We start from the raw sequence: 16,043 nt of genomic DNA, 5'->3' as shown, positions 1-16,043 counted from the left end.
CGGATCCAACCAAGACTTATCCCGCCTATACTCCCATTGGGGAACATAATCAAGCCTAGAGGGATGTGGAGCACCTACATCTTCAGGAGCGCTATCCATGTTTAGTTGCTCAATGTAAGAAGCAAGTCGAGTGACACCTAAACTATCATAAAATGACCATAAAACACTTGGATCCAAAGAATGGGATCTTTTCATAGCCGTTGCAAAGGCGACCAAGGTAACCAAACCCCGATCCTTTTTTTTGGTGAATCAAACCCTCTTCAACACCATCTCCATCATCATCTTCATCATTAGTCACCATAACTCGAGGGATGGAAACATAATGGGTTCGCTCAGTAGCATCATCGTTAGTATCATACGAATCATAAACTCTAAGGGAAGACTCAGACTCCTCTTTGTCTTCATCCTTATGATCAGCATTGCTACTATTAAGTGTGACATGAGCATTTTCAATCTTCACATGGATCATATGAGTTCAATGGAGAAATTGGAACTCAATAGAGCACTTGGGGTTCATGGACCATGTGACAAAGGAACGAATCATTTGATAAATGAATGGATCTTCTGAAAAAGAAACAAATAAATTGATAAAGTAACAGATCTTATAAAAGGGGGTATGGAGCACCTAGAAGTTGAATGGACCATCTTGGCGCATGGGTATTCCATCAATGATCATGAAGCACCATCCTATGCTTGAAGCGCCATTCTATACGTGCCAATATGGATGATGATGAAACATCCATAATGTGGATAAGCCACTCCTTGTGAAGGTATGCCACTTTGAAAGAAGAAGCACCACTATTGTTCTAGAAGAGCCGGTCATAAGGAGGAAACGTTGTTTCTAGAGAAGAAGCGCCATGCTCATGTTGATGCGCCATCTTGTTGCAAAGATGCACCACTTTTGTTCCTCGCTGAGCTGTATACTATGAACTCCTGTATGATACTCACGATTGTCCAAGGATGGCATAAAGTTGAAGATTCTCAAGGAATACACCTTGATACGCTTCTATAATGGATGAAGCACCACTGGTGTTCATGATGCACCACCTGTGCATCATGATGTGCCACTATGGTTAATGATGCTCCATCATGTGTGTTGTTGATGATCTAGGGTTGTATATCATGGATGAATGTTCCTGAAGATGCTACACATAGGATTTGTAATTGGTAGACACCATTCACGGGAGTATAGGCCAATGTGCTTAGCCAGTTAAGGTTTTAAGCCTTATCCCTCAAGTATAAATAAGGATGCATGGTAAGTTATTTGTATTGTCTTTTGTATCCTTAGTGAATAGGACAAATATTCATAGGCCTATAGGTCAATGTGCTTTGCCCATTAAGGTTTTAATTCTTATCCCTCAAGTATAAATACAGATGCATGGTAAGTCATTTGTCTTGTCTTTTGTATCCTTAGTGAATAGGACAAATCTCTATTGGTTGTATTTGTAATCTCTGTCTGAAAAATCTTTGAATAAATAATACCACTTCCTGCCTGTGGACATATGTCATCTTCACCGAAACACGTAAATATTGAGTCTTGTATGCTTTTGGTTTCATGTGTTATCCGTATTACTTCCTAACAAGGTTCATCAGAACTTGGCATGTGGCATCAAATTTGTTATGAGTCTTGACAAATATCATCTGATTTCTTAACAAATGGAATTAGAGCTACAACTGATGTTCTGTTGATTGAAATTCCATTTGGAGAAGTTTAATGGTTCAAATGATGTCACTTTATGGATAGTGAAGATGAAGGCTCTTCTGGTTCAACAAGGATGTGCAACATCACAAGAAGGAAAAGAGAAACTATCAAACGACATGATGGCTGAAAGGAAGGTGGATATTCTTGCAAGAGCGTATATCATTATTCTGTTGATATTGACAGGCAAAGTACTGAGAGATATCGTGAATCAAATGAGTGCATTTGGGATTTAGAAGAAATTGTATGACAAATATTTAAAAAATTCTCTAACGAATAGACTATATCAGAAGCAATGTTTGTATACTCTTAGGATGTAGGAAAGCACCCAAGTGAAGGATCATATGGATAACTTCAATAGGATCATCTGGTATTTACAAGGTGTGAATTTCAATATTGAAGATGAAGATCAAGCACTTATTCGCTTATGTTGACTGTCAAATTCTTATGAGAATTTCTTTGATACCATGTTGTATGGTAGGAAAAAAATCATCGTGAATGATGTGAAGGATTCTTTGATGTCCAAGGAACTTAAAAGAAAAGTTTTAGTTGGAGAAGAAGTTTCAACTTATGGTTTGTTCGCAAGATCAGGAAGAACATCAGATAGACGTGGAGTTAACAAAGGGAAGTCAAGTTCTGAATTTAAAGCCAACATCAAATGTTATAAATTGAAGGAAAATGGGTACTTCATAAGAGATTGTCCATTGTTGAAGAATGGGAATAATAGGGTTGGATCAAGCAACATCAATGTTGCTGTGGTTCAAAGAAATTCTTATGAAGGGGATGATGGTGAAGTTTTTATTGTATGTGCATTTAGTTATGATGATTCTTGGGTCTTGGACTCTGGAGCACCCAGTCATACGACATGAAATCGTGACTGGTTCGACTCCTTTAAAGAATGAAATATCACAGCCAAGATGAGTGAGCAGTATCAAGGGTAGTGGCACAATGCAGATCAAAATGCACAATCGTATGGTCAGGAAGATGGATTGATGGTTCATCCCAGGGATTCAAAAGAATTTGATTTCTTTTGGCATTTTGGAGAATGATGGATTAAAGTCTTCTAGAGAGGGTGAATGGGTAAGTGTCTCAATAGGTGCTTTTATAGGTATGAAGGGAAAGATGAATCCTCATGGTACTTATATTCGGGAAGGTTGTTTAGTCGGGGCGGTGACTGTATCCCAATCCTTGGATCAATATAATGATGAAAGAAAGTTGTGGCATCATAAGTTGGGACATGTGAGCAAGAAGGGGTTATTTGGCTGAGATGAAACTAGAAATGCTAAACTTGATGCAACTTGTGTTCAAGAGATACAACATAGGGTGAAGTTTAGCCCAGTTTAACACTCAAGCAAGAAGATCCTCGAGTGCTTTCACTCAAATCTATGGGGTCCCGTTCGTGTAAAGTCTCATGGTAGATGTAAATACTTTGTGACTTTTATCAATAATTACTCAAGGAACATTTGGGTGTATTTTTTTAAGACAAGATAAAGTTAAAGTATTTAGGAGATTCAAGGAGTTGAAGATGACGGTTGAGAAATAGATTAGGAACCATGTAAGGTCACTTGTAATAGAAAATGCTTGGATTTATGCAAGGATTCATTTCAAAACTTTTGAAAACTAGAAGGTACAATGAAGAATCGAACTATACGACTAAAAACACAACAAAGCAAAGTGGTAGAACAGATAAACCAAACACTAGTGGAGCATACTCAATACATGCGATTATCTACTAATTTATCTGAGCAAACTACGCGCAGCTGACAACACCACTTGCTATCTGGAGAATAGATATCCATAAAATGGATTTGATTATAAGATTCCTCAAGAGGTATGGTCTAGAAAATAGTCTAAGAATCCTAATTTATGAATGTTTAGATGCCCTACTTATGCTCGTGTGAATGATGGTAAACTGAATACGAAGGCAATGTAGTGCATATGTCTAGGATATGCATCTAGAAGGCGAGGTCATCGTCTATGGTGTACAGAAGAAGGAAAGACTCAAAAATTCATTATTAGTAGAGATGTGACCTTTGAATTTGATATGTGTAACCAAAGAAGAGGCGATATGGGTGTTGCAGGGAATGATGAGGGTGCTAAAAGGTGGAGTTTGAAACAGAAACCCCACGTAGTTTTGTGATAAATGTGGAACAAAATGGTAGCATGGAACAACATAGACATGTTGAATCCCTTGAATAACCTAGGGAAGAAGTGTCTAGTGATGATGATTCCAGGATAGACAGCTTGAATAAGCTTATGGAGAATGAGCTTATGATGAACGATTTAGGAGCTAAAAAGAAGATACCAGGGATGGAGATTCAGAGTGATATAAGAGCATGATGGTTAAACATTTCTCACTACATTGAGAAAGTATTGCAGTGTTTCAATCATGATTAGTCTAATCATGTTGGTAGTTTTTTAGTGGTTCGACACAATCAGAGGATAACTCATTGTGAAATGGTCAAGTGGATCTTGCGACACTTAATGTTTGGCTAGTGTATGGTGCCAATGCATGACATACAGACTTGGATGGATTGATAAACTTAGACTATGAAAAATGATATGGTGATAAGTAGATCATCAGCGGTTGCCCCCAATTAGAGTCTTCTTTTGAAGGTGAAGAAACGTATCATGTTCTATGATAGGTTAGGAATTCAAAGTATTGTGCCAAAGAATCTGGAAGAAATGGTGATAAGGTCATTGCCCAGAGAGAAGTTCAAGTTTTTCTTGTACTTGGTTGATTTTCACAAAAGGTAAGCCCCTTTGGGGCTTGATTCTAGGAAGGGAGAGGTAGTTCTTGTTTAAGGTGGAATTCATAGGATGTTTAAGTAATGGTGGAGATTTTTAAAAGTGACTTGAACATTTGGAGCATTCACATGGAGCATTTGAATTCAATGGAGCACTTGGAACTCAACGGATCACTTGGTTTTCATGGAGCATGTTTCAAAGGAAAAAAATAATCTAAGAAAGGAGTCGATCTTTTGATAAAGGAATGAATAAAGTGAAAAAGGAACAAATCTTATAAAAGGGGGTTGGAGCACCTAGAAGTAGAATGGAGCATCCTGGTGCATGGATGCACCATCTATGATCATGAAGCGCCATCCTCCGCTTTAAGTTCCATTCTAGAAGTGCTAATATGGATAAAGAAGTACCATCCATAATGTGGATGCACAACTCATTGTCAAGGTATGCCACTTTGAAGGAAGAAGCACCACTATGGCTCTACAAGTGCCACTCAAAAGGAGGAAGCGCCATCTATGGAGAAGAGAAACCATTCCTTGCACAAGAAGCACCATTTTCATGTTGATGCGCCATCTTGTGTTAAGGATGTGCCACTTATGTTTCTTGATGCACCATAAACTATGAAGTCCTCTATGATGCTTAAGATTTTCCAAGGATGCCATGAAGTTGAAGATGCTCAAGGAATACACTCTTATGCACCGCCATGATGGATAAAGCGCCACTAGTGTTCATGATGTGCCACATGTGCATCCTGATGACCCACTATAGCTCATGACGCTTCATCTTGTGAGTTGTTGATGCTCATGGGTGTATGACATGGATGAATGTTTGAGAAGATGTTGCATGGAAAATTATGATTAGTTGGCACCATTCATTGGCGTATGGGACGATGGGATTGGCCTATTAGGGTTTTAGGTCTGATCCCTCAAGTATAAATAGGGATGGATGCTGACTCATTTTTCTTGTCTTTCTTATGCTTAGTAGGACGAATCTCTTCTGGTTATACTTGTAACTTATGTTTGAGAACTTTGTGAATAAAGAATACTCCCCTCCTGCCCGTGGACATAGGTCACCTTGACTGAACTACGTAAATATCGTGTCTTGTGTGCTTTTGGTTTTCTGTGTTATCCGCATAACTTCCTAACAAAGGTCATCAGAACTTGGCAAGTGACATTAGACTCCAAATCTTGTGCAAACATTTTACCCTCAACAAAATCTGGTAACAAGAATAGTATCTGACTCTCATCGAGGACATTATCGATCCGGTCATATAATCAATATGCATAACATATAAAAAAAGAAAGTGAAAAATGTAAGAGAAGGAAAATGAATACCTAGCCCTTGAACAAACAGTGAGGGAACTACACCCATACGTATCCAGTGAGGACTCATGCTAACCTTCTCTAATACTGCCTTTGGAAGCTTCTTCATCGAAATATTCAAATGAGCAATCTTATTTATATCTTGTGCTAAGTCGGGAGTGCAATCAGGTCTCTTATCTTTGATAGTGCGAGGAAGGTGAAATATGTTGAAATATGAGAAATAAGATGATATCATCCAAATACATTCATTTTTCCACCTTTATATCAATTCTAGAAGACCCTTAATAAAACTATGTCCTCTGGAACAAAAATAAAACTAGGCACCACTACTACAGATGCAGAAGAAATATAGGAACAAATTGACAATGGGAACAATAAATGGAGTATGGCATAGCAACCCAAAGAAAACTATCTTCAAGGTCGAATTAGGATTCATTTAGCAAGTATGGACCTTGTAAGCCTTAATGATCTGAGTAAAGAAAGGGGAAACAAGAATGCATAGACCAACCTCGAAATAGTAAAGGTAGAATACAATCTTACCAGGAGGAGGATGATAGATGACCATAGTAGCAGCAGGAATAATGAAACCAACTTCCTTAACGAGATGGTATTTCATAGCAATCTGGTCAATGCGTTCATGAGTAACGGTTGATGTAAGGGCATGCATTATAGGGAGATACATTGTTATCTCTGATTTGAGGAAAATCAAGTAACAAAAGAACACAAAGTATAAATGAAAATGTATTGGTAGGAAATCCCATCTGGTGTGATAGGCATTTATAAGTAACCAAAGGCGGGAAAAACAACCACATCAAAATCAAGGAAGCAAGCGGCTACATGAGCACCAAGGCACACCCTATACACATCGAACGCTTTGTTGCCAAGATGTTTTAATACTCATTTAAGCCCAATTATTAAAAATTTATTTAACAACCACCTTTACCAATTAGGATAGGGTCTTAATGTTGTATAGGGATCGAACTGCATGCAAGGAAAAGTCGGCAAGGTGACAAACAAACCGGACAGCGCCAACAAAGCCCAAATATATATACGAACCGACAGTCAACAAAACCCAACCGATCACACTTGATAACAATAAAATATGGCAAGGAAATCTTGCATACACATCCTTAGTTAATGCTTTGGTCAAAAAATGAACAATCAATAATCAAGCAAAGTGTATGAGAGGCTATGATGTTTAAGGTAAAGCAAGTACAAGATAATGATCAAAGTGATACTAGTGGTTTACAAGGAAAGACCTTGATCCTTGATAGGAACTCCGACATAAAACCTTGGGAGGTGATAATGACCACATGCCTTGATGATTTTATTGATGTAAAAATGTTGATTATAGAGATTAATGTGTAAATGTAAGTACAAGTATCGTAGATGAGCTAAATATCATGTCTAGTGTGTGTAAAACAAGTGTTATATATATATATATATATATATATATATATATATATATATATATGTATATATATATATATGTATGTATTCTAAGGCTAATAACAGGAAGTCTAATAATTTCGGGATCCTCCGAGAATCAGCATATGAACGTTGTTTGACTTGGTATTCCGGGCCTTTTTCCTAGTTTAGATGATTCTCTGATGAGAATAAGTCTTTCATTGAATAATTTTTCACATGTGTCAATAAGAAATGAGATTATAACCGTTATAGGTGTTAGTAAATAATAGTGATAATAATCATGGTCCTGAAGTATGTTTAACGATCTTGAGGTTTTGGAAATATTGAGGATCTTGAGTGTCGTTCTGGGATCCTGGTCGTAACAATTGCCCCCAAATTATTCCTGCAAAATATTGAAGTTAGTTATTCGATATTTAAAGGGATAATTTTAAACAAAATAAAAAAGAGAAGATTTTTAAGTTTAACGGATAGGGTAATTTAAAGTTCAACGGATAGGTTCCTAGCCGTTGGAATGGGTCAAATCATCTTTTTACCTCTCCATGATTCCTATATAAATAGCGTGTTCAACTCATTAGTTTTATCTTACTCTTTTAGCTCTTATTTCCAGCGTTCATCACTTTATTATCGAATGTACTCTTCTTTTTTCCTTTCCTTTTTGTCCCTATTCAATTCTGACCAAGGGCAAGAAAGCAACTCAATGTCGTGCAAACATCTTCACCATACCCGATGATGATTTTATGGATCAGAAGATCTTGTCTTATGAGGAAAATTGTACCTTCACTGATGATGACATGGAGATCTTGAAGTCGTCTGAAAATTTTCCCGTTGGTATCCTTTTTAGGGCTTTTGATGCTAGGATTCAGCCTGATTTTGTTTCTTATACTTTGGTTTGTCTTCCCGAGTATCCTTTCACCCTAGGACTCTCTTACCCTTTCTATGGAATCATTTCTAAATTTTTTGAGATCACAAAAATCTTGTATATTCAAGTCATGCCAATGATTTGGAGGATCCTCTATTGGATTGATCATTTGAATCGTTCTAGGGATCTTTCTGTTGGCATAAATGAGTTAGCATATATTTATGATCTCATGACTTTTGGGAACTCTCGTTTCATGATGAAGGTCAAAACTGATAGATTTTCACTTATTTTGAAGTCCAACCACAATGATGGTGCTTGGAAAGGGAAATATTTCTTCGTAAGACGTGATTCGATCACTAACGGGAATCTTTTACTACAATCTTGGATAAAGAAGGGTAGGATTTCATATTTTTACATTAAGGATCCTGAACTTCACTTTTCTTATCTTATTTGATGTTTTGCAGCCTTCAAGTTCGACGAGTTGCTTCCTCCCGCTAGAGATATTGAAGACATGATTTACATCCTTTTCACTTTGTCTGAATCAAAGAGGTCATTCAAACTCAACCAATTCAATCATCAAGAAAGTTTGTCTACCACTGTCTCCATGTCGAAAGGTAAGGATCCTAACTTCTTCTTCTTCTTTTTCGTACGAGGGATCCTGACTTCTTACGCTCTTTTTGTTCTTCTTAGGATCCAAGAGTACACGTTCTGGTGCCCACTTCACCCTTGCTGACTTGGATATGGAAATGTCCAGTGGTCAACTGGTTGTGAAGAAAGAAAAGACATTGCCCTCCATTCCCATCATGAGACCCCCCATAGATTTGACCGTGAAAACTCTGGGATCCAAGAAGAGAAAGAATATAGGTTCCACTGAGTTGAGTTTGGAGAATCTTGGTGCGGAAGATGCACTCCAAAAGTTGGGTTCCTTCTCTCAGGCTGTAAGAGCAAATATCCTTCTTCCCATTACAATTTTACTCTTTTCTATTTCTTATGTTTTTCTTGTTGACCACGTCTCTGATAAGTTGAGAATCCATGTTGAAAGAGCTGAACAAGCCCTCAAAGAGCAAGAGAAAATATAGAAAGCAACCAATGAGGACTTTCTGAAAAGGGTGGAACTTTTGAGCAAAGAGAAGGCCGAGAAGGAAGAGGAGCATGTCGTAGAGATAGAGTAGGTGATCGTCGAGGCAAAGGCTAGCACTACTGTGACCATCTGGGAAGCCAAGATCAAACTAGCTGAAGATGTGGGCAACGCAGGATCTTGGAACCTGGTAGGATGGCGTGCTACTCTTTCCCAACTAACTGCTGAACCTGTTAACACCGGTCAGGATCCCGAAGGGCAAACGCCAATGGCGAGCGAGGAAGAGAAGACCCCAAGAACTCATGACCAGTCTAAGGTCTAGGCCTGCAAAGAATCAGTTTAAATAGTTTTTGGTTTTAAGATGTATAAGACAATTTAATCTTTTGTGGGGTATGCGACCCTTATAACCCATGGTTATGCTTGCTTTTATATATCTTTCTTTATTTGTATGATTGTCTTGTGACTGTAGCAGTTGGATTCTCGAGGATCCTTATATCTAGGATTCCAAAGAGTTAAGGATTTACACAATGTTTTAAAAACCGGTTTGAACCGGCCGGTCGAACCGGTTGGACCGAGAACCGGGAGAGGGAGCGGTTCAACTATCACCGGTTTTACTCAATGTTTTAAAAACCAGTTTGAACCGGCCGGTCGAACCGGTTGGACCGGGAACCGGGAGAGGAAGCGGTTCAACTATCACCAGTTTTACATTGATTTCTGAATCGGATTGAACCGGCCGGTTTTTAGAAAAAACCGGTTGAACCAGACAAAATAAACCGGTTGAACCGGTTAAACCAAATAAAAACACATGAAAAATAACCATTTACATAATAAACTTTGAAGATTTTTTTTCAAATTTATTTAGTTTTCTATAATAAAAACATATGGTAAATGTTATAAATTCTATTGATGTGTGTATTTATCAAAAACTATATTTCGTTTCGGTATTATATTTTATTTTCTTTTTGACGTATATGGATTGATGTAAAACACTAAAACTTATGGTTATGTGTTATTTTAATGTATTTGGATTCATCTACAACTTATTTTTATGTGTATGATTAATGTTTGAACTTGTAAACATTAAATTCATAATTTCTATATGTACGTATGTGTAGGAAAATAGAAAAAAACATGAAGAATATAAAAACCGGTTCACCCGGCGGTCGAACCGGTTAAACCGGTCACCATACCGGTTCAATTAAAAAACCGGTTTTTAAAACATTGGTTTTACATTGATTTCTGAACCGGATTGAACCGGCCGGTTTTTAGAAAAAACCGGTTGAACCAGACAAAATAAACCGGTTGAACCGGTTAAACCAAATAAAAACACATGAAAAATAACCATTTACATAATAAACTTTGAAGAATTTTTTTTTCAAATCTATTTAGTTTTCTATAATAAAAACATATGGTAAATGTTATAAATTTTGTTGATGTGTTTGTATTTATCAAAAACTATATTTCGTTTCGATATTATATTTTATTTTCTTTTTGTTGTATATGGATTGATGTAAAACACTAAAACTTATGGTTATGTGTTATTTTAATGTATTTGGATTCATCTACAACTTATTTTTATGTGTATGTTTAATGTTTGAACTTGTAAACATTAAATTCATAATTTCTATATGTACGTATGTGTAGGAAAATAGAAAAAAACATGAAAAATATAAAAACCGGTTCACCCGGCGGTCGAACCGGTTAAACCGGGAACCGGTCACCATACCGGTTCAATTAAAAAACCGGTTTTTAAAACATTGGATTTACAAGAACTCTTAAGATCTGAATAACCTGAAGGTAATTAGTAACCCATTTAGGAACTCAAAATGGTTGAGATTCATTTAGGATGATAAATCTTCAATCATCGCATAAGAAAGACAACTTTTGAGAAATAAGGACAAATAGAACCTAATTATCCTTAGGCTTCATGACCTTAAGGATTCACTTTCTTTTGACTTAGGAGAAGTGTAAAGTTATGATTCTCTTAGTTCCATAGGATCCTGAAGTTCGTATATGAGAGGATCCTTTCTTTAAGAGTTCTTCAAGGAGGATCCTTCATTGTCTTCAATTTAGTGAACTTTAGGGAGGATCCCATGTGACATCTCCAATTTCTCGGCCAGAAAAGACTGATTTGTTTTTGCTTTATTTGAGAACCAGAGTATCCTTTTTAAGAAAATGTTGCAGAATTTGTTCCCAAAAATATGATAAAGATTTTATCAAATCATTTCCAAAGAAATGTATTTTTATTATATTAAAACCTTAGGATGTCATTGTCAATACAGATCAAAAGCATAAACAGAAACAACATAGGCCTTACAACATCGATTATTCTATTGCCCTGAAATCCAGTGGTCTCTCATCAGATCACTACTCTTGTGTTTTTTTGCCACTACCTGTAATCATGGTTGCAGAAGTCGGGATTAATCGTGGATTAATCGCTTGGCGTTCTCCACCCATCGAGGATTAGGGTATTAATCGGAAATTTAAGATTAATCGGGTTTGGTGGGATTAATCAGTCTTGGCAGGATTAACCGGTCTACAAAAGTCAACAAAAGTTGAAAACAGTAAAAAAATGGTCAAAAAAGTTAAAAAAAAAATAAAAAAAATTCAAAAAACAACTTCTTTTTACACCAAAATTCTCAAAATTTCAAATATTATACCAAAATGTTCATATTTTCATATTTTCAAAATTTCAAATTACAAATTTTGTAATTTTCTAATTTTGAAGTACTTGTTTTTCTTAAGATATATTAGTATTTGATTAATTTTAATATTTTATTAATAATCTATGGTCTCGATTAATCCCCGCCAAGACCGATTAATCCCTTAACACCAGTCGACCATCGAGCGATTTTAACAACCTTGTATTTAATACAAGAAATTGAGTGGGTCAGGCTTGGGAGCTTGGTTAGCACATAGGGTATTCAACCAACAATAATTAAGTTCTTTAACTTCATCAAATCATTCAACCTGATTACCCGTTCCCGTTATCCTCACTTTCTGTCCCTAAAGCATCTAATTTAAGGGACCTATCTTAAGGATCATCATCGGGAAGACAATACTGCTTAGGGAATTCCTCAGCAATATATGTCAGTAAGATAAGCATGAGGGGGATGGAATACACCGGTGAACACATCGTTTACAAACACCTACAGGTTGTAAGCTTACCAACGTTCCACTAAACTGTCTAGAATAGTTCGTGGTCGTTATCTATACTCTGCTAGATGACTGGGTCAACTTTCAACATCGAGGCCACTCATCATTTTATTTCATCTTTCTTCATCTATTTAATATACCCATCTTTACCCAACATATTCATAGGTATAAAATACATATATACAGTTTAAATCAAGTAAAACATGTATAAATTGTTCATCCAACATAGATATCAAGAACACAAATAATATGCATATATAACACATAATTTATATTAAATACTTCATATCTATGTGTAAGATGAAAGTAACTAGTCACTCACTTGTTAAAGTGATGACTCCAAACTCGGTCAGCGCTTTGCTTCTAACAATTTAATTTTCCTTCGACGAAACCTAGTATCATTATCATTAGATTTTAGTCTAATATTTAATGCGACTAATTATTAGTCTAGATTATTTATTAACTCAAGGTCTACGAGCAGTATTGTTTTTCTTGTATTATATAAGGGGAAATCTTCAGAAAAGTCCTAATATTTACGGAAAAGTTACACTTTAGTTCCAAGATGTTTTTTTTTGAATGAAAAAGTCCTAAAAACCGGCAAAAATTTGCAGTTTGACCCTTTTTGACCGGTTGAAACCGGTACCAAATTAATTTGGGACAATTTCATAAACTAACTCAAAATATTAGGACTTTTTTGTAAACAAAAAATATTAGGACTTTTCTGTAAACAAAAATACTAGGATTTTTCTACAAATAAAACCATTATTATTGTTATTATTATTATTATTATTATTATTATTATTATTATTATTATTATTATTATTATTATTAAGATATGAATAAGAATACTATTTTTTGAACATGTTATTATTAATATTGTTAATAATACATATAAATGAATTTAAATGAAAAAAACAATCTTAATGACATTGTTTAAGGGTGGAGGTGGAGGAGATGGTGATGCTTTTAGCGTTGAAATCGTAAATGTCTGCTTGTATATTTTTACTTTGTATATGATCATTTCACATTTGTTATTATTGTTTTCAATTCAGAATATTAATACTTAACAATTTAAAAGAAGTTGTATACTTGTAAAATTGTTTATAAATAGTTTAATGTAGAAGGGTTTCTCACTTTGTATATAAAATTGTTTAAGATAGAAGAATAAATTTCCAAATCCAACAAATCCACTACAAACATATACATAGGTAACCCATATCAAAATTCAAAAGTATTAATTACAATATCTTGTTTAATAAAAAGCAATAGAACATGTTTTTTGGATTAATACTTTTGAATTTGGATTAATACTTTTGAATTATTCTTATTACTTTTTATTAAACAAGATATTATAATTAATCCTTTTGGATTTTGATATGGGCTACCTATGTAGATGTTTGTAGTGGATTTGTTGGATTTGAAAAGTAATCCTTCTACCTTAAACATTTTTATACACAAAGTGAGAAATCCTTCTACCTTAAACTATTTATAAACAATTTTACAAATATGCAACTTCTTTTAAATTGTTAAGTATTATTATTCTGAATTGAGAACAATAATAACAAATATGAAATGCCCATATACAAAGTAAAATATACAAGCAAACATTCCTGATTTCAATGCTAAAAGTATCACCATCTCCTCCACCTCCACCCTTAAACAATGTCATTAATATTATTTTTTCATTTAAATGCATTTTATGTATTAGTAACAACATTAATAATAACAAGTTCAAAAAATAGTATTCTTATTTATGTTTTTAGTAATAATAATAATAATAATAATAATAATAATAATAATAATAATAATAATAAGGGTTTTATTTGTAGAAAAGTCCTAATATTTTTGTTTACAGAAAATTCCTAATATTTTTGTGTACAGAAAAGTCATAATATTTGTTGTTTTCAGAAAAGTCTCAATATTTTGGGTTAGTTTACGAAATAGTTCCAAATTAATTTTATACTGGTTCCAACCGGTCAAAAATGGTCAAACTGCAAAATTTTGCCAGTTTTTAAGGCTTTTTCATTTAAAAAAATCATGGGACTAAAGTTTAACTTTTCTGTAAATATTGAGACTTTTCTGAAGATTTCCTATTATATAAGTGTTAAACAATAATTTTCAACTACTATGTACAGACAGGGGCCACACATGAAGCACCGGAGGGGATGACCGTTTTGGCATTTAAGCTGTTCTGAAATCCAACAACCCTATGCGGCCCTTCAAACCAGATTCCTCTTACTGTGAGCAGTTAAAAGGTATTATAATAACACTTTGTACAATTTATAATACTTAACACATATATTGTCTATAGGTTCATAATAACGATAATGAACTTAAACATAAGTTATACTTAAACTAAGGTAAGCATAACTCACTTACAAGGGGTTTAGCTAGAAACCGGGTTCTGCGTAGGCAGAACTTCGTCGCTGAATCTTTCTAAAAATATTCTTGTAGCGCTTTAGTGCTCACCTTCCTATACTAAAATACAGAAAGAGAAGTCGCATCACGAGGGACCGAAATGCTCAGGGGATAAGAAGAGAAAGACTCTTGAATCAAGAGAATGGTGCAAGAAATATGAGAGCCTAGAGCCTCTTATTTATAGTAATTGAATTTTCAAAAACCACCCTCTATAGTTACTTAAATGACTAAACACCCTTTTACACTACTATTTTAAATAGAATTAACGATATTTGTACTAAACTAATTTCGAAAGTACTTAACACTTGTCTTATAAGGATTGCATCGTCGATACCTTTCTAATGATATATATATATATATATATATATATATATATATATATATATATATATATATATGATTTTTACTTTATTTTAATACGTAAATATGCTATTATAAATTATAATTCGTTCATACGAACTTTTTTTTTGACGTTCTTTATATCCACGTGTAGCTATCGACGAGATCTACAACTTTCGTTTAGACTTCGTTGGCTAATTTTGACTTTATTTTTCGTCCATATTTTTATAAAGTTAAATGATTTTGTTAAAATCATAACTTTCTCATATGGACTCCGTTTTTGACATTCTTTTTCTCAAAATTCATATTTTAAGGAGTACTACGATTTTCTTTTTGGTGGCATTAGCTAAAAATCAACCATTCTCTAAGTAGATTTTTACGTCATACAATCGCTGTGTGCAACTGACTTTTATATCTTATAAAAATCAGATCTAATTCATACGGAGTCGGATTTCTATGAAATTTATATTTTCGGGATGGGGAAGATCTGTACTTTCTAAATATAATATATATATATATATATATATATATATATATATATATATATATATATATATATATATATATATATATATATATATGTTTTGGCACACTTATTTTTACGATTTACAGACGATTCGGCTGATTTTTCATATTTTATTATATTATAATATTCATGAAACACATAATATTCATATAATTCTTCTTTATTACGTCAAATGGGTTGCAATTGTTGACCTTAACTTTTACATCATCACAATAATGCTTCACAAGAAATGCGGGCGTTACAATTCTCTCCCCCTTAGGATGATTCCGTCTCGGAATCATGCGTCAGCTAACAGATGTGGACAACGAATCATCATGTCACTCTCTGTTTCCCAAGTGAGGTTCAGGCCATTCGTATGTTTCCATCGCACAAGAACTAGTTCGACCATCTTGCGTTGCAACTTCTATGTCTTACGATCAACAATTTCTTCAGGCTCTTCGATTAACCTCTTATCTTCATCAATTTTTAACTCTGAA

The sequence above is a fragment of the Lactuca sativa genome, chromosome 5 (assembly GCF_002870075.4).
Source record: "Lactuca sativa cultivar Salinas chromosome 5, Lsat_Salinas_v11, whole genome shotgun sequence".
NCBI lineage: Eukaryota > Viridiplantae > Streptophyta > Magnoliopsida > Asterales > Asteraceae > Lactuca > Lactuca sativa.
Note: the sequence above shows the minus strand (reverse complement) of the source record.